The sequence below is a fragment of the Oryctolagus cuniculus genome, chromosome 1, assembly GCF_964237555.1.
Source record: "Oryctolagus cuniculus chromosome 1, mOryCun1.1, whole genome shotgun sequence".
In the NCBI taxonomy this organism is placed as follows: domain Eukaryota; kingdom Metazoa; phylum Chordata; class Mammalia; order Lagomorpha; family Leporidae; genus Oryctolagus; species Oryctolagus cuniculus.
Window position 1 is genome coordinate 143,418,393 of NC_091432.1, and position 26,946 is coordinate 143,445,338.

General features: G+C 48.1%; 1 long non-coding RNA gene across 1 annotated transcript in view; it reads left to right on the forward strand.

The window, feature by feature from the left end:
- Positions 1-26,946, forward strand: part of LOC127482824 (uncharacterized) — a 109,204-nt gene that overhangs the window by 11,407 nt on the left and 70,851 nt on the right. The window contains exon 3 of the long non-coding RNA XR_007908665.2: positions 1,079-1,257. This is a non-coding gene — a long non-coding RNA (uncharacterized lncRNA). The remainder of the gene's footprint in view (positions 1-1,078; positions 1,258-26,946) is intronic.

Sequence of the window (26,946 nt, forward strand, 5' to 3'; positions counted from 1 at the left end):
CTGGGCCCTGGGGGGGTGGGGGTGGGAAGGGGACTGTTGGGGAGGGGCTGGCTGATGTTTCCAGGGGCAGGTCCAATAGGGAGGAGCAGAGGCTTTGAATGACGTGAGGGAAGGCGGGAGGTCGGGGCAGCTGAGTGTCTGAGATGGAGGCCGAGTGTCAGGTGCAGCGCGGGAAGGCGAGGCCTCTCCAACAGAAACAAGCAAGGTTTCCAGGGGGCAAAGCGGCCAGGGTTATTGAAGGAGAGGCGGCAAGCCCGGACAGCTGAGAGCAAGACTGAAGGTGGGCAGGGCTGGAGAGGGGCCATGGTTGGGGGGCAGGCGTGGATGGTGGAGAGTAGCAGAGCATGATGGGAGCTGCTGAGTTAGGAGTAAGTAAGATTGGCATGACAATAGCATTTTTTTAATATTTAAAATTTTAAAATCATTTAGCATTTTTTTAATATTTAAAATTTTAAAATCATTTTTCTGAAAGTCATATCTCTATCCCTATCTATCAGCTATCTATCAGCTATCTATCTATCTATCTATCTATCTAATCTATCGAGGGAGCTTGCGCCTACTGGTTCTCTCCTGCAAGAGAAAACAGCTGAGGCTGGGCTGGAGCCAAAGCCGGGAGCTGAGAACTCCATCCGGGTTACCCATGTAGAGGGCAGGGGTCTGATGACTCAAGTCATGTCTGCTGTCTCCCTGGGTCTGCATTGGCAGGAAGCTGGAGTCGGGAGTTAGAGTTGGAAATTGAACCCAGGCTCTCCAGTGTGGATGTTGGCAATCTTTATCACTAGGCTAAATGCCTATGTGTTATTTTTTAGTAGTTTTCTTATTTTTTTGGTAAAGTTTTATTGGCCAGGAAGAGTCACAGAAGGAGAAGATGGAGGAGACAGAGAGAGACACACACACACACAGAAAGAGAGAGAGGGAAAGGGAGAGGGAGAGATCTTCTATCCTCTGGCTTACTCCCCAAATGACTACAACGACTGGGTCTGGGCCAGCCGAGGCCAGGAGCCTGGAGCTCCATCTGGGTCCCCCTCATAGGCTGCAGGGGCCCAAGCAATTGAGCCATCTTTCTCTGCTTTCCCAGGTGCATTAGCAGGGAGCTGGCTTGGAAGTGGAGCAGTCAGGACTTGAACCCAGCACTCTACTATGGGACGGCAGCGTAGCAAGTGGCAGCTTCGCCCACTGCGTCACAACACTGGCCCCTATATGAAGTGAATTTGCACGGTGCTCAGCTCTCGAAGACTGATATCAGCATATTTTCAGGTATCTCAATGTTGCCTTGCAGCACTGACATTCTGGAGTGTGAGCAGGCTGTCGCCAGTGACTTCCACTCCTAGGGGCTCGAGGAGGAAGACAGCAGAGAAGTAAGTCTGTAGGCAGAGCCTGGCCGGGGGAAGCGTGTGCCCGTGAGACACTGCTCCTAGCAGCAAACGTTACCTCCTTGAGCCTGAGGGATGCACCTGCCCGCACGGAGAGAGGTGAACCGGCCGATAGCTCAGCAATTCTTCGGGCCCGGTGATTTTGCTTTATAGAAAGGCAGATCAGCCCTCCTCTCCCAGAGTCAGAGCGAGCGCTGAGACCTGCAGGAAACTTCCACCATCAGCCCTGGACGGCCAACTGCACAGACACCGCCCTGGCTGCTCCCTTTCAGTTTATGTTCCTGTAACACTTTGTCAAATGCAAGGGAAAAGGGGGCTTGGGGACCAGGGGTGAGCGGAGGCTCTCGGGGGAGGGGGGTGCCTGGTGCTGCCCTTTCAGTTCAGGTTCACGGTTATTGGCAAATGCCCTGTCCACTCTGGACTACTGGTAATGAAGGAACCACAGGCCCTGTTTACCCCACTGGGCAGAATTCCAGATCACTGGCTAACCTCGACCAGACCAGGATGTACGGGAAAAACAGTGTCTCAGTAGCTGGGTCGGTTTCGAGGTTTGGAGGCAAAGTTGTCCGTGTTGTGGATGTTGTCCTTAGGAAAATTCCGGAATCTTCAGGATGACTTGCGATGTGGTTGGTTTTGCTCGGTCTCTGTCCTTTCTTCCCCAGCACCTTCCTAATTCTGTTGGTAGAAAAAAAAGGGAGCATTATGTTTATTTTTGTTTTTCCTCTTTCACTTGTCTTAAATGCACTCCAGGAAGCAAACTGGGGAAATGACAATTAATTGGCTTGTTTTATCAATGTAGAGGCTTAAAGTGTTGGGAGAGATAATTCAACCTGTGCCGTTGATCTCTGTATCAAGAAGAGTTGGCAGGGCCAGTGCTTTGGCATAGTTGGCTAAGCCTCCGCCTGTGGTGCATCTCATATGGGCACCAGTTCGAGTCCTGGCTGCTCCGCTTCTGATCCAGCTCTCTGCCATGACCTGGGAAAGCAGTGGAAGATGACCCAAGTCCTTGGGTGCCTGCACCCACGTGGGAGACCTGGAAGAAGCTCCTGGCTCCTGGTTTCAGATCAGTGCAGCCCTGGCCATTGGCCATTTGGAGGAGTGATCCAGCGAATAGAAGACCTTTCTCTCTGTCTCTCCCTCTCTCTGTCTGTAACTCTACCTCTCAAATAAATAAATAAAATCTTAAAAAAAAAGAACAGTTGGCAACCTAGGTAAACAAGCCATTGATCATGTCCCCCCACAGTCACGGACGGGCCTTCTAAAACAGTCTTGAGTCCTGCCTAATTGAGTAATGAAGATAACAGGGCTGATATTTTAGTTTGACACCCTTGCAGCTAGATCAAACAAACATTTATTTATTTATTTTTAAAGGTTTATTTTCATTTAGTTGAAAGAGCAACAGATGTGGCCGTGACAGAGAGAGAAAGCGAGTTTCCATCTATTGGTTTATTCCCCAAATGGCTACAATAATCAGGGCTAGGCCAGACCTAAGCCAGGAGCCCGGAACTCCATCCAGGTCTCCCACATGAATGTCGGGAGCCCAAGCACTTGGGCCATCTTCCACTGCCTTCCCAGGCACGTAAGCAGGGAGTTGGATTGGAAGTGGAGCAGCCGGGACTTGAACAAGCACTCAGATATGGGATGCTGGTGTCACAAGCTGTGACTTACCCCCACTGTGCCATCATGTTGACCCCAAAACATTTTAAAAGAGAGAGTAAATTTCTTAAATAAAGAAGTACTGCTAAAGTATAAGACTTGCCCTTTAAAATGATGATAATAGCTTGGTTAAAGGGAATGTAAAGGGTTTGATGAGTCTTGGGGGCAGGGGAGGTTGGGGAGAACTGGGCCAGGTGCTCTAGTCTTGCTGTTTCATCCTGCTAGCCTACTTGGTGTTCAGTTGTGTTCAACTTGAAGACACAGGGACAAATCTCAAATGGATCCCTCTAACTCCTGGGTTGTTCTTCAATGGTTCTGTGATGCGTTCATTGCCTCCCAAACAGTCTGTGCTGTATAGACATTTGCCTTGGGGCAGAACGGAGTGGACTGTGTTTCTGTGCAGGCATAGGTTGTCTAGAATTGAGGCGGAGAGAATTTGCAGACTGAGGATCGACAAAGGGTGTTCGTATGGGCTTTAATTTTCTTCACTTGATTTTTTTCTTCTCTACCCCAGAGGAGGAGCTGGAGCCATTTTTTGTTTGGCCCCATACTTAGGATTATTTCACAAGAGAAGTGTCTCTTTTCTTAAAGCATTGCATGGAGAAGCCCACATTTAGAGTAAGTGAAAAGTTAAGTAGTAAATGGATCCAGACTTGGAGGAGGGCAGGATGTTTGGCTTCCCAGTTTCTCTTATGTTAGTCCCCATTGGCAGGGGAAATTGCGATTCTGAAGGCGTCTAGAATATTTTAGGGAAAACACAGCCTTATGCCATTTTTTTTATTTGTTGTTGTTATTGAAAACTATTTTGAGGCCTGGCAACACCCCAAACATGTTTGCTGTTTTGGGTTTAGTTTTTGCTGAGTACTTTGTCTACTAACTTGAAAATGTAGGCGGACACCAGGAGACGCTTAATTTGCACAATATGTTTCTGATTATTTGTACATAACTCAGCGAAATGGTGTTTGGTAAGAATTATTTGTTTTTTTTTTTTTTTCATCTCTCTTTAATTTTCATGGAACCTCATGAATTTTTCTCCCATTTCCTTTCTTGGGCTTGCATTTAATGAATGTCCTGTTCATGGCCAATAAAATATTTGCATTCTGCGAGAGTCTAATGGTGCAGGAACATTGATATTCCCACAGAGGGACTCTGTGAATGTCCCCCGAGGAATGCCGGGGTTGTTTGCATGGAAGCTGGAGTTGGCCTTGGAAATCGTCTATGAATCCTCATAGCTCTTGACTTGCCTTTTTCTTGGTAGTTCTTAGTGATAACAGAGTCTCGTTGGCATTGTGACTAAGGGGAAGATCCAAGAACAAGGGCAGACAACAACCTTCCTGTTCTGATCAGCCCCAGCCCCCTTCACAATCACAGAACCTCCATCCGGACTTTTCAAAAGAGTAGATCCAAAACAACAAGCAGAAAGAACCTGAAATCGGTGTCAGGGGCTAAGAACGTAACAGGCGTATTTATTTACGAGCTGTCGGCTCTGAGGCAGCATTGAAGAAGTCTCCCGGGCTGCTGAGTTTTTTTCCCCCTCCCTCATCCTTCCAAATGTCTTCTTTTATCTGTCTCCCTCCACTCTGCCTTCCTAAGGGATCTTGCTCAGTTCCTCCAGGGAGAGCTCGGGGCCCCCAGACTGCCAGGCGGGAGTGGGGTCCGCAGCAGGAGCCCGTGGCGGGGACAGATGGTTGCCGAGGACTTGCAGCTGGGCTGGGCTGGGCTGGGCCAGGTTCCCTGCGGTGGGGCCCGGCTGACCGCCACCCTCTGCAAACGGCAGGATTCTGGGGCTCACATCAGCCGTCCACAGCATCCTCTCCGTAGATGGAGGGTTCAGGTGGGAACTGAGGGCGGGGGCGGGGCAAGAAAACAGATCAGATAGCAAAACGTGGGGACACGGCCTTGGTCCTTGACTTAAAAGGGTCCAAACCTTACTATGAAAGACAGGCTGAATGCATTTCCTCTGGGTGATGGCCACACACACAGGCTGAAATCTTGAATCCTGGTGGATTGGACTTAACACACACTTTCCAGCCTTCGTTTGTGATATGGGTTTGCCTGGGTTCAAACCGTATTTTCTTCAGCCCTCAACAATGCACATTGCTTCAGCTACATAAAATTAAGAACTTGTTTGCCTTCTGGCTTCACCAGCTGGGGTGGGTTGGAAGGGAGGGGCGGAAGAAACGGGAGGAACGCACTTATGGACAACCCGATTCGAGAATGGAATCAGATTCGCTAAAAACACCAGCTTTATTTCGTGTGTTTCACAGACGGTGAGCTTTCTCAGTATTTACACAAAGTTGGGCAACTGTCTCTGCTCTCAAATCCCAGGGCATCTCATCACGCCAGAAGACACCCAGTCCTCTTCAGCATCAGCCTCCACCCTCTTCTCCCCCAGACCTGTCAATCTCTGGTCTATTTTTGTCTCTACGGATTTGTCTATTATACCCAGTTCATGTAAATAGAATCATAGAATATGTGGCCTTTAGTGTCTGGATTTTCCCCTTACCATGGTTTCCAAGGTTCATCTATGTTGAAGCATAGATGAAAAAAAAAATCAGCATTTTATTATGTTTTTATTGTCAAGCCATATTCCCTTACACTGATGTACCCTCTATTATTTATTTATCAGTCAATAGACAGGCAAAATGAATGATATTACTCTGAATGTTTGTGTGTAAGCTATTTCTTTTTAAATATTTATTTTATTTATTTGAAAGGCAGAGTTACAGAGAGAGGTAGAGACAGAGACAGAGACAGAGAGAGAGAGAGAGAGAGAGAGAGAGAAAAGAGAGGTCTTCCATCACTGGTTCACTCCCCAAATGGCCACACTGGCTGGAGCTGAGAAGGAGAGGCAGAAAGACAAGAGACATCTGTTGGTTCATTCCCCATTTCACCACAATGACCAGAGCTGGGCCAGGCCAAAGCTGGAAGCCAGGAGCTTCTTCCGGGTCTTCCATATGGGTGACAGGAGTCCAGGGACACGGGCCATATTCCACTGCTTTCCTAGGTGCATTAGCAGGGAGCTGGATTGGAAGTGGAGCAGCCAGGACTTGAACTGTGGCCCACATGGGATGCTAGTGCCGCACGCAGAAGCTTAACCCACTGTGCTGCAGTATTGGCCATACATGCCTATTCTTGTGCCAGTTCTAGGCTGTTTTTTTTTTTTTTTTTTTTTTTTTTGACAGGCAGAGTGGACAGTGAGAGAGAGAGACGTCTTCCTTTGCCGTTGGTTCACCCTCCAACGGCCGCCGCGGCCGGCGCACTGATCTGATGGCAGGAGCCAGGTACTTATCCTGGTCTCCCATGGGGTGCAGGGCCCAAGCACTTGGGCCATCCTCCATTGTACTCCCTGGCCACAGCAGAGAGCTGGCCTGGAAGAGGGGCAACCGGGACAGAATCCAGCGTCTAGGCTGTTTTTTATTATAACTGCCCTATAATGTGTCTTGAAATCTGGTATTGTGATGCCTCTGGCTTTGTTTTTATTGTTTAAGATTGCTCTAGCTATTGAGGGTCTCTTTGTTTCCATATTAATTTTAGGGTCCTTTTTTCTGTATTTGAAAAGAATGTCATTGATATTTTGATTAGAATCACGTAGAATCTGCTTTGAGTAGTACGGATATTTGGATGATTTTAATTATTCCAGTTCACCAACACATATGCTTTTCCCTTTCTTTTTCTATCTTCTTCTCTTTCTTTCCTTAATGTCTTACAACTTTCATTATAGAGATCGTCTATATTCTTGGTTAAATTTACCCCAAGGATGGGGGCTGGGACTGTGGTGTAGAGTGTAAAGCCACTGCCTGCAGTGCCGGCATCCCACAGGGGGATCAGTTCGAGTCCCGGCTGCTCCACTTCCAATCCAGCTCTCTGCTATGGCCTGGAAAAACAGCAGAAGATGGCCCAAGTCCCTGCACCCGCGTGGGACACCCGGAAGAAGCTCCTGGCTCCTGGGCTTCGGATTGGCCCAGCTCCTGACATTGCAGCCTTCTGGGGAGTGAACCAGTGGATGGAAGATCTCTCTCTTTCTCTCTCTCTCTCTCTCTCTCTCTCTCTCTCTCTCTCTCTGCCTCTCCTTTTCTCTCTGTGTAACTCTGACTTTCAAATAAAGAAATGAATCTTAAAAGAAAATTTACCCCAAGGTATTCAATTTTTTATAGCTATGGTGAATGGTACTGATCTTACAAGTTCTTTCTCAGCCATGACATTGCTTGTGTATACAAATGCTGTTGATTTTTATATGTTGATTTTAGGATATTCCAAACTTCCGTAAGAATGAGAAGAAATAAGATGACACAGATCATAACAGCAAGGAGCATTCTTGACACCGAAGCATGGGGTGGATTCTAAATGTACAGAATAGGGTGCAGGGCAGAGTATTCCAAAGTCCACCTCCGTTCACAAGGAGAGTGCCTTAAGTCCGTGGCTTCCAGCGTGTGATCTGAGGTCTTTGAGGTCAAAGTTACCATACTAAGCCGTTGTTGGCTTTTTCTACTTATGTGCTGCTGGAACATACGTGGTAGTTTTACAGTGGCTGAATGACAGGGGATACGTCAGCGTCATTGAGGTGGGGTTCCTGGCTTTGGCCTTGTCCATCCCTGGCTATTGCTGGCATTTGGAGAGTGAACCAGTGGATAGATCTCTCTCTCTGTTGCTATGCTTTTCAAGGAAATAAGACATCTTTAAAAATATCGAGGGGCGCTGGCGTTATGGTGCAGTAGGTTAAGTTGCCACTTGCATTGCCTGCATCCAATATGAGCACTGGTTTGAGTCCTGGCTGCTCCACTTCCAATCCAGCACCCTGCTAATGTGCCCGAGAAAGCATCAGAAGATGGCCCAAGTGCTTGGGCTCCTACTCTCACACGGGAGACCCAGGTGAAGTTCTAGGCCTCTGGCTTCAGTCTGGCCCAGCCATTTGGGGAGTGAACCAGTGGATGGAAGTTCTCTCTCTGTCTCTGTCTCTTCCTCTCTCTCTCTCTCTCTGTAACTTTGCCTTTCAAATCAATCTTTAAAAAAAAAATCAATAGACAGAATCCTTATGAGTCAGTTTTTGGGATTCTCAAGGCTTCTGAGACCAAAAAGTTTGAGAAAGGCTTTGACAGACAAACCCTTGGGTAGCAACAAGGACAGTGTGTTTCGTGAGTGGTGTTTGTGACACTGCTGTACACCGTGCCAGGTCCTGTCCTTGCAGGCTCTCCCGGGAGCCTGGTGGGGAATAGTGCTCCATCTCACCGTGGTGTAAGAGTCGTATCCTGTCAAGGTGACAAGGCTGAGAGGCCCCCGATAGTCCACTCAGGGCTGGGATGGGAGCCCACCACACCTCGTTTCCTGGGCTGTGTCATAGGATTCTGCAGCCCTGGAGCCCAAACTGGTGTGAACCTTCACAGCGAGCCCCCCTCGTGTCCGTGTCCGAAGTGCAGAGAATGTGAGGACTGCAGCGAAACACACTTTTAGAAGCCAAGTTTGGATTACGAACCTCTCACCGGCTGATTGAAACCAAAGCCGAGGCCCAGAGGGAGAGTGCACGATATTCCCAGAGATCTTGCCCCCACACTCCTGGCTTGTTCATGGAAGGGGCTGTGGGCTGCCCTCTGTCTTTCACCCTGTTAGATTTATGACTGCAGTGGAGGGAACTGGCCGGCACGTGGCTGGGCTGCATTAATCACCCCCTCCAGAGTGAGAGGCGCGGAGGGTGAGTCGGCCGGGGGCCGCTCGGGTTAGCGCAGGGCTGCGCCTGCGACCCAGGCTCCTTTCCACTTGGAAGAAACAAAAGAGGGTGAGGCAGAGCCAAATGGGGTGGAGGCGGAGGGCGGACAGAGTCACTGTTTCAAAGAAAGAAAACCAATCCCAGAGTTCCTATAATATGAAAATTCCTGATCTAGACTTGTAGAATATTGCACACATCTGAAATCCACCTAAGGTGTCTTCCCCAGTTAAATCGCCTTTCTTCTGTTACCATTTGTCAAGTGTGCAGCACAGGAGACTCCTGGTTGGACTTGACCCCTGCCAGCAAGCCAGAGCATCTTCCATCTGCCCCCCACCCCAGTTTCCCGATGCAGAAACTAAAAGCGAAGACTCTGAGTGAGACCCCACAGCTGCTCCCTCCCATGGATGTCCTGCTGTTTTCCTTTCTCTAGGTGTTCTAGATCTCTCGATTTTAAGGACTTGCAGAAGGGGGCGAGAGGAGGAGGAACATAAGCTAATATGGATAACTTTGTTTCAGTAGAAGTCAAGATATTGTGAAGGCACAACCACTGGTTGATGGCAGCCTGTCACACAAAAGAAGAAAGGCAGAGTTATAGAGAGTAGAGGTAGAGAGAGAGAGAGAGAGAGAGGGAGAGAGATGGCTCTAGCTGCTGGAGCTGTGCCTATTGGAATCCAGGAGCTTCTTCCAGGTGCAGGTGCAGGGGCCCAAGGACTTGGGCCATCTTCTAGTGCTTTCCCAGACCGTAGCAGAGAGCTGGACAGGAAGTGGAACAGCTGGGACTCGAACTGGCATCCCTATGGGATGCTGGCTCTGCAGGCTGCGGCTTTACCCATTACGTCACAGCGCCGGAACTCTTCTTCCAATATTTCTGCTCTGCAGATGTTTGCATCTGTGGATGTGGCACTCGCAGACACGGAGGGCCGGCTGCATTTCTAATTCAAGGAGAAGGAGGAGCATGCTCCTCTGTGGTCTCTACTTTGAGGGCTAAGCTGAGCCTCGCTCTGTGGCCATTTGAACAAAAAGTGTGAATTTTAATGTTGCAAGTGGACTGAACCATGAGAACCTCGTGAAACTGTGCCCACCAGGGCAGCATTCACATTGCCAGTGTTTGTCATGGTCACCCAGTGGAACCACTTAGAACTTGGGTAGCTTTCTATTTCTATTTTGTTGTTGTTTTTTAAAAGACTTACTTACTTTATGTATTTGAAAGGCAGACTGATGGGAGAGACATCTTCCATGGACTGGTTCACTCCCCAAATGGCTACAATGGCTTGGAATGGACCAGGTTGGGTCTCCCAGGTGGATGGCAGGGGCCCAAGTACTTGGACCATCTTCACCTACCTTCCCAGGCACATTAGCAGGGAGTTAGATTGGAAGTGGAGAGCTGGATTGGAAACGGAGCAGCTGGGACTTGAACCTGCACTCCGATAGGGGACGCTGGCATTGCAAGCACTAGCCTAACCTGCTGCTTCTGCGTTTGGTTTTCACAAACCTACACCTTTCATGTCCAAACCTACTCTGTGATCTCATCGGGCAGCCTGCAAGGTGGGTGCTGCTTTTTCTCTTGCCCCGAAGCCCAGGGAGGTGAGGGGTCTGCCCCAGGTCACACGGCTGGAAGGTGGCACAACAGGAGAGTAGGAGAGTCTGACTTCAAAGCCGGTTATAGCAGGGCAAGTGTCCTTTTTCTGAAATGCTTGGGATTGGGATGTACTTCAGACTTCTGAGTTTTTTGGATTTGGGGATATTTGCATAGTTTTTTTTTTTTTTAAATCAGTTAAGCATCCCTAAGTGGACAGAGCATCTGAAATGTGAACATTTTTTGAGTGGCATGTCGGTCCTGGAAAAGTTGCAGAGTGTGGAGCGCTTGGGACTTCAGGTCTGCGGGTTAGGAAAGCCCAGCCTGTTCAGTGGTTCACAGCCTCTCTTCAGACTCTGGGAAATCGACTATGAAGCTACACCTGGAATCTGCAGCTCATCCCAAACTCAGCGGCGCTGGATGTTTTCCTGCTGTTTTGGAGCCTGTCTGCGCCCAGGCAGAGTGCGCCAGCCTCGCCTCTGCTATGTGACGGATTGCAATGCTTTGTGAAGAATGTCTCGCCTTGCATCCCTGCGTGCAGGCTCACCCGACCCAAGCACAGCTCCGGGACAGGAGGGCTGGGGCAACCGCCTTGCAGTCCCTGGTCCAGCCCTCCCGGAAGCCAGCTGGGAGCTGGCTAATCTTCCCTTCTTGCAGCTTAAAAAAGGGCCCATTGGATTTGGGGCCTGCCTTTCTGAACCAGGAACCACAGAGGCACTTTGGAAAAGTCCTCTGCCTCTTGGGAGTGCCTTGGTCCACCGCGGTCCGACTGAAAGTCAGCCTGGGCAATGCTGGCCATCTCCGACTTCTCGGAAATGAGCTTTGCTGCATTCCAGGCCTTGGCTGTCCAAACGCCTGGAGTTTTAACAACTTCTGTGTATCCATGAAGCAATCTGATCGACATGCAGTTTTATAAGGCAAGGACCAAAAGACGGATCAGGTTTGCAGTGCCAAAATTCCATTAGGCCTGCAATAACAGATGCAGGCAATCTATTTAGCAGATCTATTTGGAGGTGAAACCAAGTGAAATAATAAGACCTTTTAAATTTAATGCTTATTCCAGGGACTGAGCGTGCGAGAGGGAAATTGCCTGACTGTGATGGGGGAATATGTCTGCTCTGCTTTTCTTTAGAGGCCTGATGCTTTTCTCCTCTCCCTGGGGGCGATGGTGCACTTTTTGCTATTATTTCACGCTGGCTCCTAGGGGAAACAGAGATGGGGCCCCGGCAGGTTCTTTTTCTGGACTGACTTCTGTTTGGTTCTGTGACCCCAAGCCTTCAAGGGGTGAAAGAAGCCCCTCAGTCAGCCCTCACTAGTTGGTCATGGGGCTCAGCCTTGTCAAGCACGTTTGGTTTGTGCTGGGTGTGCTATTAGCACTCACAGGAGTTGGCTAGAGAATCGGACTGAGGGAATGAGCTGAATATACAGATCTATCAACTTCCTTTTTTTAATTTTTTAATTTTTGACAGTCAGAGTGGACAGCGAGAGAGAGAGACAGAGAGAAAGGTCTTCCTTTGCCGTTGGTTCACCCTCCAATGGCTGCAGCCGGTGCACCACGCTGATCCAATGGCAGGAGCCAGGTGCTTCTCCTGGTCTCCCATGGGGTGCAGGGCCCAAGCCCTTGGGCCATCCTCCACTGCACTCCCTGGCCACAGCAGAGAGCTGGCCTGGAAGAGGGGCAACCGGGACAGAATCCGGCGCCCTGACCGGGACTAGAACCCGGTGTGCCGGCGCCACAGGTGAAGGATTAGCCTAGTGAGCCGCGGCGTCGGCCGATCTATCAACTTGCTAGTCCTTGAGCTGACAGGTTGCTACAAAGACTCAACATCAGTGGTACAGGGAAAGACCCTAGCGGGGAGTGGGGGTCCAGGTGGGTGGCGACTGAGCTGGCGGGGAAGATGCTGGTTGAGATGCTTGGGTTCCACATTGGAGTGCCGAGTTCAAGTGCTGCTCGGCTTCTGAGTCCACTTTCCTGCCACTGTGCACCCTGAGAGGCAGCAGCGATGGCTCAAGTAGTTGGGTCTCTACCACCCACGCAGGAGACCTGGATGGAGTTCCTGGTTCCTAGCATTGGCCTGACCCAGTCCTGGCTACTGAGGGCACTGGGGGAGTGAACCAACAGACGGAAGATCTTTCTCTCTTTGCCTGTCTGCCTGTCTCTCTAGTAAAACCAACAAACATGTTCTTTCCAAAAGGAAACCGAGGCCAACAATATGCATTGCTGCTAAAAATAATGCTTAAGAAAACATGTTGGGCCGGCGCCGTGGCTCAACAGGCTAATCCTCCACCTTGCGGCGCCGGCACACCAGGTTCTAGTCCCGGTCAGGGCGCCGGATTCTGTCCCGGTTGCCCCTCTTCCAGGCCAGCTCTCTGCTGTGGCCCGGGAGTGCAGTGGAGGATGGCCCAAGTGCTTGGGCCCTGCACCCCATGGGAGACCAGGAGAAGCACCTGGATCCTGCCATCGGATCAGCGCGGTGCGCCGGCAGCAGCGCACCAGCCGTGGTGGCCATTGGAGGGTGAACCAACGGCAAAGGAAGACCTTTCTCTCTGTCTCTCTCTCTCGCTGTCCACTCTGCCTGTCAAAAAAAAGTAAGAAAACATGTTGGGTGAGAGTGATTGGTGTCATGATGTATCTTTATGTTTCCAAACATCACAGGCTTGACATATGCAGACAGTCAAAACATTAAGAGAAACCCATAAATTCAGGATAACAGTGGCAAACATTAGCAAGGCAGATACCAGAATGACCGGAACTTAGGAAGTATCCTAAGGCACTTCTCATGCATATTTAATTTGCCCTTGTTTTAGAGCCTGCAGCCATTTCTAACATGTGCTATGCAACATGTCAGTTGTGGAAATGGCTGACAAAAGCCCCGTCTACTATGGGAGGACAGTGCCTGGTAACAGCTTGCCGACTGCTTTTCTTACACCAAGCTTAAGTCTTGCAATCTAAGGGTCAAGGAATAAAAATCTGCTCCAGTAATTTAATAGGATTCTGCATCCCACGTTGTTCCAGCTGCTGCTCATGTTGGAGACAAAAGCCTTTAAGAGTCATTCAATTCCCATTTCGCTGGCTGTAAGTTAATACGCAGACCGACTTGGCTTTGCCCCTCCATGCGCATGCACAATAGTTTGAATGTTCTGAGGCTCCCTGGGCTTTGATTGCCATTCCATCTCAGAAATCTCATTTCCTCCTCTCCCGGCATGATTTTGGACCTTAAAAAAATATGCATCTTCTGTCTTTTTCTCAGAGCCTTCGTTTACAGGCGGGTCTATTTTAGATGTTTTCTACAATGCTTTCAATGTGATTTATTTCCTGTTTTCATAAGCTTTATATAACTTAAGAGAAATGGGATCCAAGACATATCTGGGTTAGAGGTTAATTTTTTTAACTGTAATATGGAATATACTGACCTATGAGTGCACGCTGGGGATGGCTGTTTGCAGAGATGTTTTAGAGAGCAGTGACTGTGAGTGATTTTCTGCCTTTTGGTGACTTGAGGAGGCGGCTGGAGGCAGAGGCAGACATTAGCATACATGCACTCCTTGCCCTCTCACTTCCAAGGCAAAAGGGACAAAACAGCCATGTTCTTCTTCCACTAGCCCCATCGCCTTATTTTTCATGCCAATGGTATTATATTCAGTAAAATACATACATCTTATGTGTTCACTACAGTGAATTGTAGCAGTCTTTACCCAGACTAAAACATAAAACAATTCTGTTATCCTGGGACGTTAACTCCCAGTCTTCCCATCAATTGATACCCCACAACGTGCAACTTCAGATAATCATGGAACTGCTTTTGAGTCTATAGACTAGTTTTCCAAGTTCAAGAACTTAACATAAATGCAATCATACATATGTGTTCCTTAGTTTATGCTTTATTTCATTCAACTTTTTTTTTTTTTTTGAGATTCAGATGTTTTGTTAGGCAGGCCAATATTTTGTTGACTTTTTATTTTTCAATGTTATTATGCTGTATAGACAGACCACACTTTGCTTATCCACTTCCCTGTTGATGGATACCTGAGCTGTTTCCAATTTTTACTTATTATGAATAAAGCTGCTGTTACCAAACAGCTGTTTTCATGAACATACACAATTATCCTTTGATATCCATGGGTGATGGGTTCCAGGACCCCCATGGGTACCAAAATCCACAGATGTTCAAGTCCCTTACATAAAATGGCATAATATTTGCATACAAGTTGTATAAGTGTACAGAGTACTTAAATCATCTCTAGATTACTTCTAATGCCCACTGCAATGGAAATACTATGGAGAGAGTCATAATACTGTATTCATATCATTCAGGAGTTAGTGATGAGACGCAAAGCCTGCACACACTCAGTACAGACACAGCCATCGCAGGTCCAAACACCTGATTTGTGGCCGATGGTTTGGTAAATCCTCAGGTGCCAAACTTGCAAATATTAACACACATTCACTTCTCTTGGTTTGTCTGAAAATGTTATTGTTGTGCTCGCTTCGGCAGCACATATGCTAAAATGGCAAATGTTATTGTCAGGCTAGGTGGTAGGTGAACATTGACATTCACCAGGGTTTTCTTTTCAAAGTGATTGGAGTCTTATTTATTTTTATTTTATTTATTTAAAATATTTATTCGAGAGAGAAAGGGGTGGAGGGAGAGAGTTTTCATCTGTTGGTTTCCTCCCTAATGTCAACAACAGGTGGTGTTGGGTCAGGAGCCAGGAACCCAGTCCAGATCTCCCAGATGGGTAGCAGAGACCCAAATACGTGTGTCAATACCTGCTGTCTCCCAGGGTCTGCTTTAGCAGGGAGCTGAGCTGGGACTGGAGTATGGGCACAGTGTCTTAACAGCTGCCAACAAACACCTGCCCCAGTTTTAACAATGTAAACACTCACCAGTGACACATGAGAGTTCCAGTTGCTCCATCTCCTTGCCAACACTTGGCAGAGGCAGTTTTGATTTTTAGCTATTTTGGTAAGCATGTAGCACCATCTCATCATGGTTTATTTGCACTTCCCTGAGGACTAATGCCCTTGAACACTTTTTCATATGCCAATTGGCCATTTCAATCTCTTCTTTTGTGATGTGTCTATCCATACCTATAACCAATATTTTATTGGGTTATTTGTGTTTTTAAGTGTAAATGATTAAAATGCTATTATCAGGAGCTAGCTAGATGCCTGGGTTCCACAGCTTTCAAATTTCATCTTACTTAATCAATACAGCCAGCTGTGGAGGTCGATGCATTATTTCCATTTTACAGAATAGGAAACCGAGCTTCTCCTGTTGAAATTGAAAATCCCCTTCCAAGCTGAAGCTTTCTGACTTGAAACCCAGGGCCATTTGCATTCATTTTCTCCAGTTTTTATTTGAAGAAACAGTGGAGAGAAGGAAATTGCAGGAGAAAATTCACAATCCTTTTAAATTGGCCCGGGACCTTTTAAAAAGTTATTTTTAAATTCGAACTTTCAATTTTTAAATAGTTAAAGATTTATAGAAAAGTTGTTACGAGAGTAAGGACAGTGCTCATAGACCAGCTGGTCCTGTTTGTGGCTGTATCTATTTATGGAGATATAATTCACCTGCTATATAATTTCTCCAGTTATGGCTTTTCCACTCACTGTCTCTGAGGCCTTGGGCAAGTCCCATGCCTTCTCTGTACCTCATTCTTTCATCCGTGGACTATAGCAATAGTGCCTTCCTGTACTGGGCACAGAGTACGTACTCCATGTTTGTCTGTAGCTGATGTAGCCTGAAATTGAAGAGTTGTCCACTATGGCAACTCGTTCTACCTTCCTATCCTATTAAGTCACTCACTGAAAGTCCATCATTAGGAATATTTCTCAGATAGCAAGAACTCCCATCATGCACTGTCTTTTTCAGTAGGATGTCTTAGATTGGCCACTCACCCAACACTAAGAATTCAGAAGCCCACTGTCTTTAAGGGAGTACCCCTGCCTGTATTACCAGCATGGTGTTAGTTATTGCCATACAACCTTTCCTAAGCTTATATATCTTGGCTTGAGGACTTAGGGACTAAGTCACGCACATCCCCGAACACGTGTCCACCTGCTCATAGCCGATTCTTCAAGTCTCGTTTTTATTTCATTGTCTTTGCTCCATTAGCTCCCAGTGCATAGACAGCTCCATGGACATCAGAGACACAGAGCTCAGGGCATCCTCGGGCATTCTGTGATTTATAAAATCTGCTTGGTCCTGAAGATCGAAACTGCTCCCCATCTGGGGTAGATAAATCCCGATATGTAGAATTTATGAGGCGGGTTATCTGGAATTATGTGTTGGGTGTTGGCTTTGGCACATAATAAATATAAATGATCCTCACAGGACAGAGATTAACATCCAGGGGCAAAAGCAACAGGCATCTGTGGAATTTAGATGGGAAGATGCCCTTTTTCTCCGGGAGGGGAGAGATTCTAGTCTGCAGGAGGCAGGGCTGGAATTCTTCTCAAAGCCCCCACTCAGCTCCACCCCAGCAGGGAGCAGGAGTGATTTATCTGCTCCGGGAGTCAGAAAGAGCCCTGTGGAAATTCCATTTACTCCTCGGGATCTTCTCACGGGCAGATGTCTCTGCCCACAGACGGGTGCATTTGCTGGGGGCTCTGCTGTTAGCTGGCGGCACAGTGGTGCACAGGGACCCATGGATAAGTCTGTCCACTTTCCAGTGGGAGGTGATGGGAGGCCAACTGAAGCTGACCATTGGAGGCATGCCTGGTGAAACTGCTTTGATGAGCAAGAAAGCTCACATTTTCTTCTTTTTTTTAAAAAAGATTTATTTTATTTATTTCAAAGACAGAAGTACAGAGAGGTAAAGACACAGAGAGAGGTCTTCCAGCTGTTGGTTCACTCCCCAGATGGCCACAACGGCAGAGCTGCACCGATCCGAAGCCAGGAGCCAGGAGCTTCTTCCGGGTTTCACATGTGGGTGCAGGGGCCCAAGGGCTTGGACCATCTTCTACTGCTTTCCCAGGCCAAAGCAGAGAGCTGGACAGGAAGAGGAGCAGCCGGGACTAGAACTGGTACCCATATGGGATGCTGGCGCTTCAGGTCAGGGCATTAACCCGCTGAGCCACAGCACCGGCCCCAGCATTTTCCTCTTCATCTATATGACCCTGTGTCTGACTACTGGTTTTGAACTTGGGCACTGTGTGTGTGTGTGTGTGTGTGTGTGTGTTTAGGATAGGGGAGTAGCTGAACAATAGAAATAGGTATTTTTAAAAATCTTTTTAAAGACTTATTTATTTATTGGAAGTTACACAGAGAGAGAAGATGCAGGGAGAGTCTTCCATCTGATGGTTCACTCCCCAAGTGGCCACAATGGTCGAGCTGCGCCGATCTGAAACCAAGAGCCAGGAGCTTCTTCCGGGTAGGTTCAGGGGCCCAAGGACTTGGGCCATCTTCCACTGCTTTCCCAGGCCATAGCAGAGAGCTGGATCAGAAGTGGAGCAGCCGGGACTAGAACCTGTTTCCATATGGGATGCCAGCACGTCAGGCCAGGGCGTTAACCCACTGCACCACGGTGCTGGCCCCTGGAATTAGGTCTTGATCGCTGGGACTCCACAGGTGCACAGCTGATTGCTGCAGGTGATCATGCTGTACCTATAACCACTGCCGTGTGCCAGACTGTGTGGGAGGCTGCACGCTGGGGTCTTCTCAAGTAGACTGAAATCCTCAAGGAAAGGATAAACCGGCAGGAGAGTTAACAATCAGCCGACGAAGGCACGAGAGTATGGGTGATGTGCTGCGGGAAAGCCTTCAAGTTTACCAGTTGTTCCGAGATAGGCACTGCTGTGCTGTAGACTAAATATTCCTGATGATCAAGAGTGACTCTGCAGCCTTCGAAAATACTGGTGTAGGAGTGTGTGTAGGTATTTGTGTGTGTAGGTATTTGTGTGTGTAGGTATTTGTGTGTGTGTGTAGGTGTGTGTGTAGGTATTTGTGTGTGTAGGTGTGTGTGTGTAGGTATTTGTGTGTATGTGTAGGTGTGTGTAGGTATTTGTGTGTGTAGGTGTGTGTGTAGGTATTTGTGTGTGTAGGTGTATGTGTGTAGGTGTGTGTAGGTATTTGTGTGTGTAGGTGTGTGTGTAGCTATTTGTGTGTGTGTCTGTGTAGGTATTTGTGTGTAGATTGTGTGTGTAGGTGTGTGTAGGTATTTGTATGTGTGTCTGTGTGTGTAGGTATGTGTGTGTGTGTAGGTATGTGTGTGTATTTGTGTGTAGGTATAGGTGTGTGTGTAGGTGTGTGTGTAGGTGTGTGTGTGTTTTTGTGTGTGTAGGGGTGTGTGTAGGTATTTGTGTGTGTCTGTGTGTGTGTAGGGGTGTGTGTGTGTGTAGGGGTGTGTGTGTGTGTGTGGTGTAGGTGTGTGTGTGTGTGTGTAGGTGTGTGTGTGTGTGTGTGTGTAGGTGTGTGTGTGTGTGTGTGGGTATGTTAGTGTGTGTGTGTGTACACAGGAGACAAAAAGCATTATCAGGATACCTCACTCTATGTGGCTTTGCTTTCCAGAAGCTATTTCCAATCCCTTTCACCCTTTTCTCTTCTCACTGTGACTGTGTCTACATGGCATATGAGAAATGCTGGCTAGCCAGATGCACAAAGAAAATCCAAGGATTTCATATTGATGCATCATGTACACAAATAAGGTTCTGTATTGAAAACAAATTTCATAGCACAGTAAGGTCCAGGAAGTGTTAACAGAACAACAGAAGAGTTACATGAAGGGCTGATGTGTGGCAGAGTCGTAAGACACCACCTGGAGGAGCCGGTGCTGTGGTGCAGTGGGTTTATGCCCTGGCCTGCAGTGCTGGCATCCCATATGGGCACCAGTTCGAGTCCTGGCTGCTCCACTTCCCGAATCCAGCTCTCTGCTGTGGCCTGGGAAACAGCAGAAGATGACCCAAGTCCTTGGGCCCCTGTACCTGCATGGGAGACACAGAAGAAGCTCCTGGCTCCTGGCTTTGGATCAGCGCAGCTCCGGCCATTGTGGCCAATTGGGGAGTGAAGCAGCGGATGGAAGACCTCTACCCCTCTCTCTTTGTAACTCTGACTTTCAAATAAATTAAAAAAATAAAAAAAGGAGACCACCTGGAACACTCCCAGCCCATAACAGAGTGGCTGGGTTCACGTCCCACTCCACTCCACTCCTAGCTCCCTGCTATAGACCCTTGCAAGCAGCAAGTGGTGGCTCAAGTAGTTGGGGCCCTGCTACCCATGTAGGAGAGCTGAAATGAATTCTTGCTCCTAGCCTTGGCCCAGTATTTGCTGTGGGCATTTGGGGAGGGAACTGGTGAATGGGAGATCTCTGTCCGAGTGTCTCTTTCTCAAATATATAAAATAAATAAGTACAATTTAAAGGTAAGAGTTGACATAATCTTTATTTTTGGCTCCGTGCGCCTCATTCTGTGGTTTCTCTGTATACTTCTCCACCTTTTCCTGCTCCGGAATGCATCATTTTTTAAAAGAATAGGTCCGTCAACACATCTCACGACATTCTTGTGAATCAAAAAGAAAAGGAACACAGCCTAGAATAAAGCCAGTATTATGAGTGGACATGGTTGTGAACAGTGGGCACGGGGCTGTGTGGGAGGGACAGTGAAATGCTTGCTTTTCAGATGGAGGGCACCCTTTGCTTGGCCAAGTGTGGAGTGGTTTCATGGATGTGTCCCAACACTCCCTGTTGGAATTAACAAGGATTCTCCAAGAGTTCACTGCTCATCCCACAGGCCATAATATGCTGCAAAGAATCACACTTCAGCAACCTGCAGCTAGCGTTGTTGCAGTACCTCCCTGAAACAGGAGGAGGCGCACCTGCCCTCTGGCCAGTGCTGGAAGTGATCCTGCCGCCAGACCGGAAGGGAGCCTTCTGACGAAAATGGCGCTTGGTGTCAGGCTGTGTCTGCTCACCGGCCTGCGTTTGCTTTCTGTCCAGTCCCTCATTACCTCTTTATCCTGCTCCTTGTGTGTGACCTTGAGTATCTTCAAGACTAATGCCTATGTGGAGAGGCCGGGATTCTTGTCAATCACATAGAGGCTCAGTTCTCTCAGACCTTCTTACCTGGTGGACAGAAATTCCTAGCGGCTTCCTTAAGATGGGGCCTGGAGGAGGCAAAGAGGAAATCTTTGATTTTTCTGGGTGTGGGAGTGTCTTCCTCTAGTTAGAGTGCCTTTCTTTTAGATCCAAAGATCCATTTACAGGTAAATACAGAATGAAATCTGAAACCTCAGGCATCAATGATTCAGGGACTGGCAGCCAAGACTGCCAACGCATGAACAATGGTTCATGCATGTGCTGGGTAGAATCATCTTTTTTCTTTACCTAGACTTGTTTAAAAGGAATGGATCGCTTTTCTCCATTGTACCATTGGCCTGCACCCTAGCCTGGATAAACCTTAAGCTTCTAAGTATTATCCAGTGTTTGAAGCCAAGGGCTATGATATAACTTTGTTATATACGACAGAAGCAAGGATTCTGTTTTCTGCTCATCATGCAATGTGTTATGGAATCTAAAAGACACTAAATAATACTTATGCATCTGTGTCAGCTAGGTAGTTGCTTATCATTTTTTTTTTTTTGACAGACAGAGTGGACAGTGAGAGAGAGAGACGGAGAGAAAGGTCTTCCTTTTTTCCATTGGTTCACCCCCCCAATGGCCACTGCAGCCAGCGTGCTGTGGCCAGTGCATGCCGATCCAAGGCCAGGAGCCAGGTGCTTCTCCTGGTCTCCTATGTGGGTGCAGGGCCCAAGGACTTGGGCCATCCTCCACTGCACTCTCGGGCCACAGCGGAGAGCTGGACTGGAAGAGGAGCAACTGGGACAGAATCCAACACCCCGACCGGGACTAGAACCTGGTGTGCCGGCGCCTCAGGTGGATGATTAGCCTACTGAGCCGCGGCGCCGGCCTGTTGTTTGTATTTTGCTTGCTTTTTCTTTTGTTATTTTAAATGTTCAGGCATCCTAAATATATCCAACATATCCTCTGTAAAATCTGTCCTTGCCTTTATGACTTTTTTTTTTTGACAGGCAGAGTTAGACAGTGAGGGAGAGAGACACAGAGAAAGGTCTTCTGTCCGCTGGTTCACTCCCCAGATGGCCGCTACGGCTGGTGTGTTGCACTGATCCGAAGCCAGGAGCCAGGTGCTTCCTCCAGGTTTCCCATGTGGGTGCAGGGTCCAAGCACTTGGGCCATCCTCCACTGCCTTCCCGGGCCACAGCAGAGAGCTGGCCTGGACGAGGAGCAACTGGGACAGGACCGGCGCCCCAACCAGGACTAGAACCCGGAGTACTGGCGCCGAAGGCGGAGGATTAGCCTAGTGAGTCACAGCGCCAGCCTGCTTATCATTTTTAAAATTAAAACTAGTGGTCACATTTTGTTGGGTTGCCAGTGTGCTTCCCTCGTGTGTCTGCATTTCCTGGCTCCTCTGTGGGCAGCGGTGGTCATGCGATATAGTTACAGCCAAGAAGATGGTCACGGAAGTAGCGCCATGGGGCTCCTGGGAAAGGAATTTTACAGGGTGATTTTCCTCTTGGCTCTTCTATCTTCCTATTGCTTGCCCATGGCTCACCTATCTTTCTGTTGTTTGGAATTTAATGGCCATTGTAATTGTTGGTGTTCTAGCAGCCATCTTGGCACCATGAAAACGTGAAAGTTGGAACAATTATGCACCAAGGATGGAAGGAGCTACATCCTGATGACTCACAGAAATTACACGCTGGACATTAATGTCTCATCTCTACTTTTTTTTCCCCCCAAGGCGTTGCTATTTGTATTTTCTGTTAACACTGCAACAAAACTGAATCCTTCACTGACAAAATACTCAGTTTCCAGATTGCTTTTCTTAGAGGCAAAACAGAAAAATTCAATGTCCACCATGTGAATTTTCTTTATTTTGCACAGAGGATGAGGTTTGTCCTGTATTGCTGTAAATCCTGTGTAGCATCAGGAGACTAAGCTTACACAAAGTAGCATCATTGCAAACTTAATTGAGTCCCAGAAAAAGTTCCTTTGCTTTGGCTTGCTTTTCCTTATATACAAGTGATCACTGATGTTAAAGTTTGCTGGTGGGGGTGTGTACTTTAACGCAGAGAGTCATTCTGGTAGGTTCAGACTTGAATGTAATTCTACATCCATGATTCCATGTTCCTTAGCTTCAGTTCTCTGATCCACAAAATGAGGAAGGTCTTGGGTTATAAAGGAAAGAACTACAAAATAGCATTGCAGGGGCCCAGAGAAGAAACCAATACTATATATGATTTCTGTGCCTTTGTGTCTTGTTTCTCAATTCTTTCATCCAACAGATGCTTACTGAGTGCCTATAGGGGTGCTCCAAAAAGTTGCCAGAAAGTGAAATGAAAAGAATATGTTTATTTTGGTGCAGAAATATGAAATTCCTGCATTGGAGCTGTCTTCAAAAAGTTCATGAAAAAATGCATGTTTTGAAACAACCATGCATGGATTGGCCATGGTAGGGTTGGCCTTTGGTTCTTCGACTCTGAATTATGGCTTCTGGGTAGAGTGTCAGAAGACAAATGCTTGACCATAGTTCATTGGCACTGAAGAGGAAGACGTGGGTTTCAAAGCTTCATCACAAGGTTTTGGTGAAGAAATCAAATTGAAATAGTAGTGGCAGGGTGAGGTTTGGTGGGTTCCATCCAAAACCAAATGTAAGTGTTGAGGTGGGTCTGGCTGACACAGTTAGGGTTAGCAAGCTACAGCCAACCTCCAAATTCCATCTGGAAAAAGTTGTGCTTCTCTAGGAAACAGAATGGGCTTGGTATGCAGAGGCCCCAAAACTGGAATGAAATGGGGGGCTCATTTCCCAATGCCTCTGCTTCCCACCACCGGCTCCATATGTCATACAGATGTTACATTCAACGGTTGTTTGCAATGGGAATTCACATATTTTACCCAAGCCAGACCCTGAGCCTGTTAGGTACATCTTTTCTCAGTTACTTCTCAATGAACTTGGCCAACCATATGGGCCCTCCAATGGGCAGAAAATCTGGAATTTTTTAGTTTATATTATTTGTGCCTCCACAGATGAAACAATTATTTGGAAGGAAGGCTTTGGGTAGAGAGAAGTGGAAAAGTCCAGAGTCTTTTCATCATATTATTCGTTCTTTCTGTAGTCATCATGACCTCAGGTTTGTTGCTGTTGTAAAGAGTGATAGTGGTTTTACTGGTCAGCTTTCCCTCACTGTAACGAAATGCCCGAGGTAGCCTGGCTTTAGAAAGGAAACGGGTTTACTTGGGCTTAAGGTTCTGGAGGTTCACAGTCCAAGGTCAGGTGGCTCCGTTGGTGTGGTGATGGTGTTCATGCTGGCAGAGTCCAGGCTGGTACAGGGCATCCCAGGGAAGGAGACAGGAAGTATGTGTGTCTCTATGTGGTCTCCTATGGAGCCATCAGGATTTCACTATAGGGGCTGTATCCCAGGGATCCAACCCAATCCAACTACTTCCCGAAGGCTGCAAGTGTCATAATTGGATCAAGCTCCCACCCTCTGAGTACCATTACTATGAGACTTTGGGAACTGTCAAACTTGGGCCTTTGGGATACACTCAAACTCTCAACTAATATCCAACTAATATCCAAGTCACAGTGGTGACAGTGGCTAATATTTTCTCAACATTTAAAAAGGTACTTGAGAGGCAGAGACACAAGGAGAGAGGGGGGGAGGGAAAGAGAGATGAGAGTGAGTACTCTCATCTCTCAGCTGAAGCTGGGCTGGGACCAGAGCCAAGGGGGCAGGAATGAAATTTAGGTTTCCCACGTGGATGACAGGGATGCAATTACTTGAACCATCACCTGCTGCCTCTGGGTGTGCATTAGTAGGGAAGTGAGTTCAGGAGTTGGAGCCAGGAACTGAACCCAGGCTCTCTGGTGTGCAAGGTGAGCATGCTGGTCGCATCTGTCTCTGCACTGCTTCTCTCTGTTTTCAGTTTGGTTTCCTCTTCCTGCTCCCAGTCCATCTCAGTTGTACAAGATTCATGGGCGTTTTCTTCCAGTGGGACCCAACGCTGTGGCTCATCTTGAGCTATCATTGTTCTCCTATTTTGGACAGCATCACTCTTGAGGTCCTGGGTCTGCCCAGCCCGGATCAGCTCTGGCATTCTGGCCCTTCCATCGTCTACTCAGGTGTCACCTTCTCTGTACGCAGCAGTTTCCAGACTGACTCTTGGTGGCACAAGTCCTCCTCCCTCTGTTTCCTGGTCAGTATGGAGATGATGTCCTCAGGGGTGTGGACCCTTGACGTTTGGGATGCCATCCCTCCTCGGCTGAAGACCATTCTTCCTGTCTCTCAATCGGGACTGCATGTCTTTGGAAATGCTTTGAGGAGTTGGACAAGCACTTCCTCCCATGAGCGTCCGTAATATAGAAGACAGCTTGGCTCCCAGCCCTGGAACCGTATTTTGTGGAATTCGCATTTCAAAGACAGAACCAAGAGCGGTTCCTCCACCAGTTCCTGGGAACTTGTTGCTTCCTTCCAGCCCCTAAATGGAAACCAGACACAGCCTGAAATTTCATGCCCCCCCCCCCCACCTGCCCTCCCCTCTTTCCTTTTCCTCTTGAACTTCATTATTTTCTCCAAATTAAAACGTTCTGGGTGGAACGAGTGAGTCTAAGGAGATGGAGCAGCAGGGAGCTCCGGTCGTGGAGAGGGATTAGGTCTTGGGCGGCGGGGGTAGGGGAGGAGCCTGATCCGATGCATTAAGCTAGGGGATCATGGCTTTGCAGCTGAGGTGCCTGGCTTTGGAAGGAAGGGTGCCCTCGCTTACCCACAACAGTGGCATTGCCAGTGAATGTCTCAGAATATCTTAGAGACCTTGAGGAGGTTTTTGGCTTCATCAGCTACTGGCAGTTGGTGCGTTCATTTGTTCCTTCTGCAAATACTGAAGGCAGGATAACTGTGCATCGGCACTGTGCTAGGTGCGGAGAGCTCTGGGGCTGAAAAAAGGCAGACTGGCTCGGGCTTGCTCAGCTGCTCTTGGGGTGATTCTATGGAGCACATGTTTGCAGGGGGAAGTGGATGTCACCAGCACCCGGGGGCGGGGGTGTTGGGTGTGCATCAGGGAAGGGTTTCTTCCGATGAGGGGACTCATGAGCCAAGGCAAGAAAGGGTAAAACGAGAGCTCACTGGGCAGCGGCTGGGAGAGGGATTGGGCACTGCTGCCAGTGGATCGTGTTCCTGTTCCTGTTAGAGGGCACGCTGTGTGCAGAGTCCCCATGGAAAGGCAGGCACGGCGCCTGGGAGGACGTGAACTTGGCCACAGCGCCTGGGCTTCTCAGTGTGGGAAGGAGAGGGAGCAACAGGGACCCAAGAGGTGGCTGAGCCCAGTGGTGAGAGAGCTTTTAGTGTGGACAGTCGTGACAGTCACGGGGGACGTGTGCACTGGGAGACGTCGTGTTCTGGAAAGATCCCACACGTTTCAGTGCAACCAGAAAGCCAACCAAGAGCCTTTGACAGACGGCAGAGAGGTGCTGCCTGCTCCAGTGCTGCTGAGTTTCCAGGGAAGGCCTCCTGGAGGAGGTGACTTTTTCCTTCTTAGAAGCAGTGTTCACTCCCCGCCCCTGCCATGCTCTCTAATTTAAATAATTTATTTGAGGGAGGGAGGGAGAGACAGAGAGAGGTATCACATTCCCTGGCTCACTCCTCAAATCCTCAAATGTCTACAATAGCTAGGTCTGGGCCAGACTGGAGCCAGAAGTGGGAACTCAATTCAGGCCTCCCACATGGGTGTCAGGGACCCAATTATTCGGGCCATCCCTGCTGCCTCTGCAGGTGTCCATTAGCAGGAAACTGGAGTCCGAAGCAGAGCTAGGGATGGGACCCAGGCACTCGGATGTAGAATGCAGACATCTTAAGGGCTAAACACCTACTCCTCCCCCTGATTTGAATCTTGCTCACAAGAGAGCCGGTCAGCTTATTAATTCCCTGTGCAAAGTCCTCAGACATGTGGACCATGTACATGGAGAATTTATCCACTCCCCCGCCCCCCACTGCTGCCTCGGCCCCAGTTGCTCTAGGTCTGTGCAGGCAGAGTGTTTGAACTTGGAGGAGCTGTAAGATCTGCTGATGCGACTCCCTCATTTAATAGGCAACAGAGCAGAGAGTGTGAGCAGTCAGGCTGTCCAAGCATCCAGGGGCCCAAACGTCCCAGCGTTTGGCTCATCAGGTGAGGACGAGGGCACAGCTGTGCTGAGACCATGGGACGCCGTCGTGGAAGACTCCAAATATCTGCAGAAAAGATTAATGGCCGTTTCCCCCTCCTGGCTTCTCTTACTGCAAAAAAAAAAAAAAAAAAAAAAAAAAAAAAAATCTTGGATAGCAACCAATTTAATTTAGACTCCAGAAGTATCACTCCCCACCCCCGCCCCCAGCTCCTATTAATGATATTTTTAAACTACCTCGAAGCTCTGAGCCATGTTTCAGACCATGGAGTTGCATTAAAGACCTTCTGCTGTCTACAGATGTGCACGGAGCGCTAGGGTCAAGAGGGAAAAAAAAAGACACGAATTGTCTCTTTGCCCTTGGGTTCCTTAAGGTTTTAAATTAAATTCAGCATTTCTTAGTTAAGATTTACAAAAGCAAATATATATGTATTTCTGTTTTTTGGCCTTGTTGTCTAAAGTT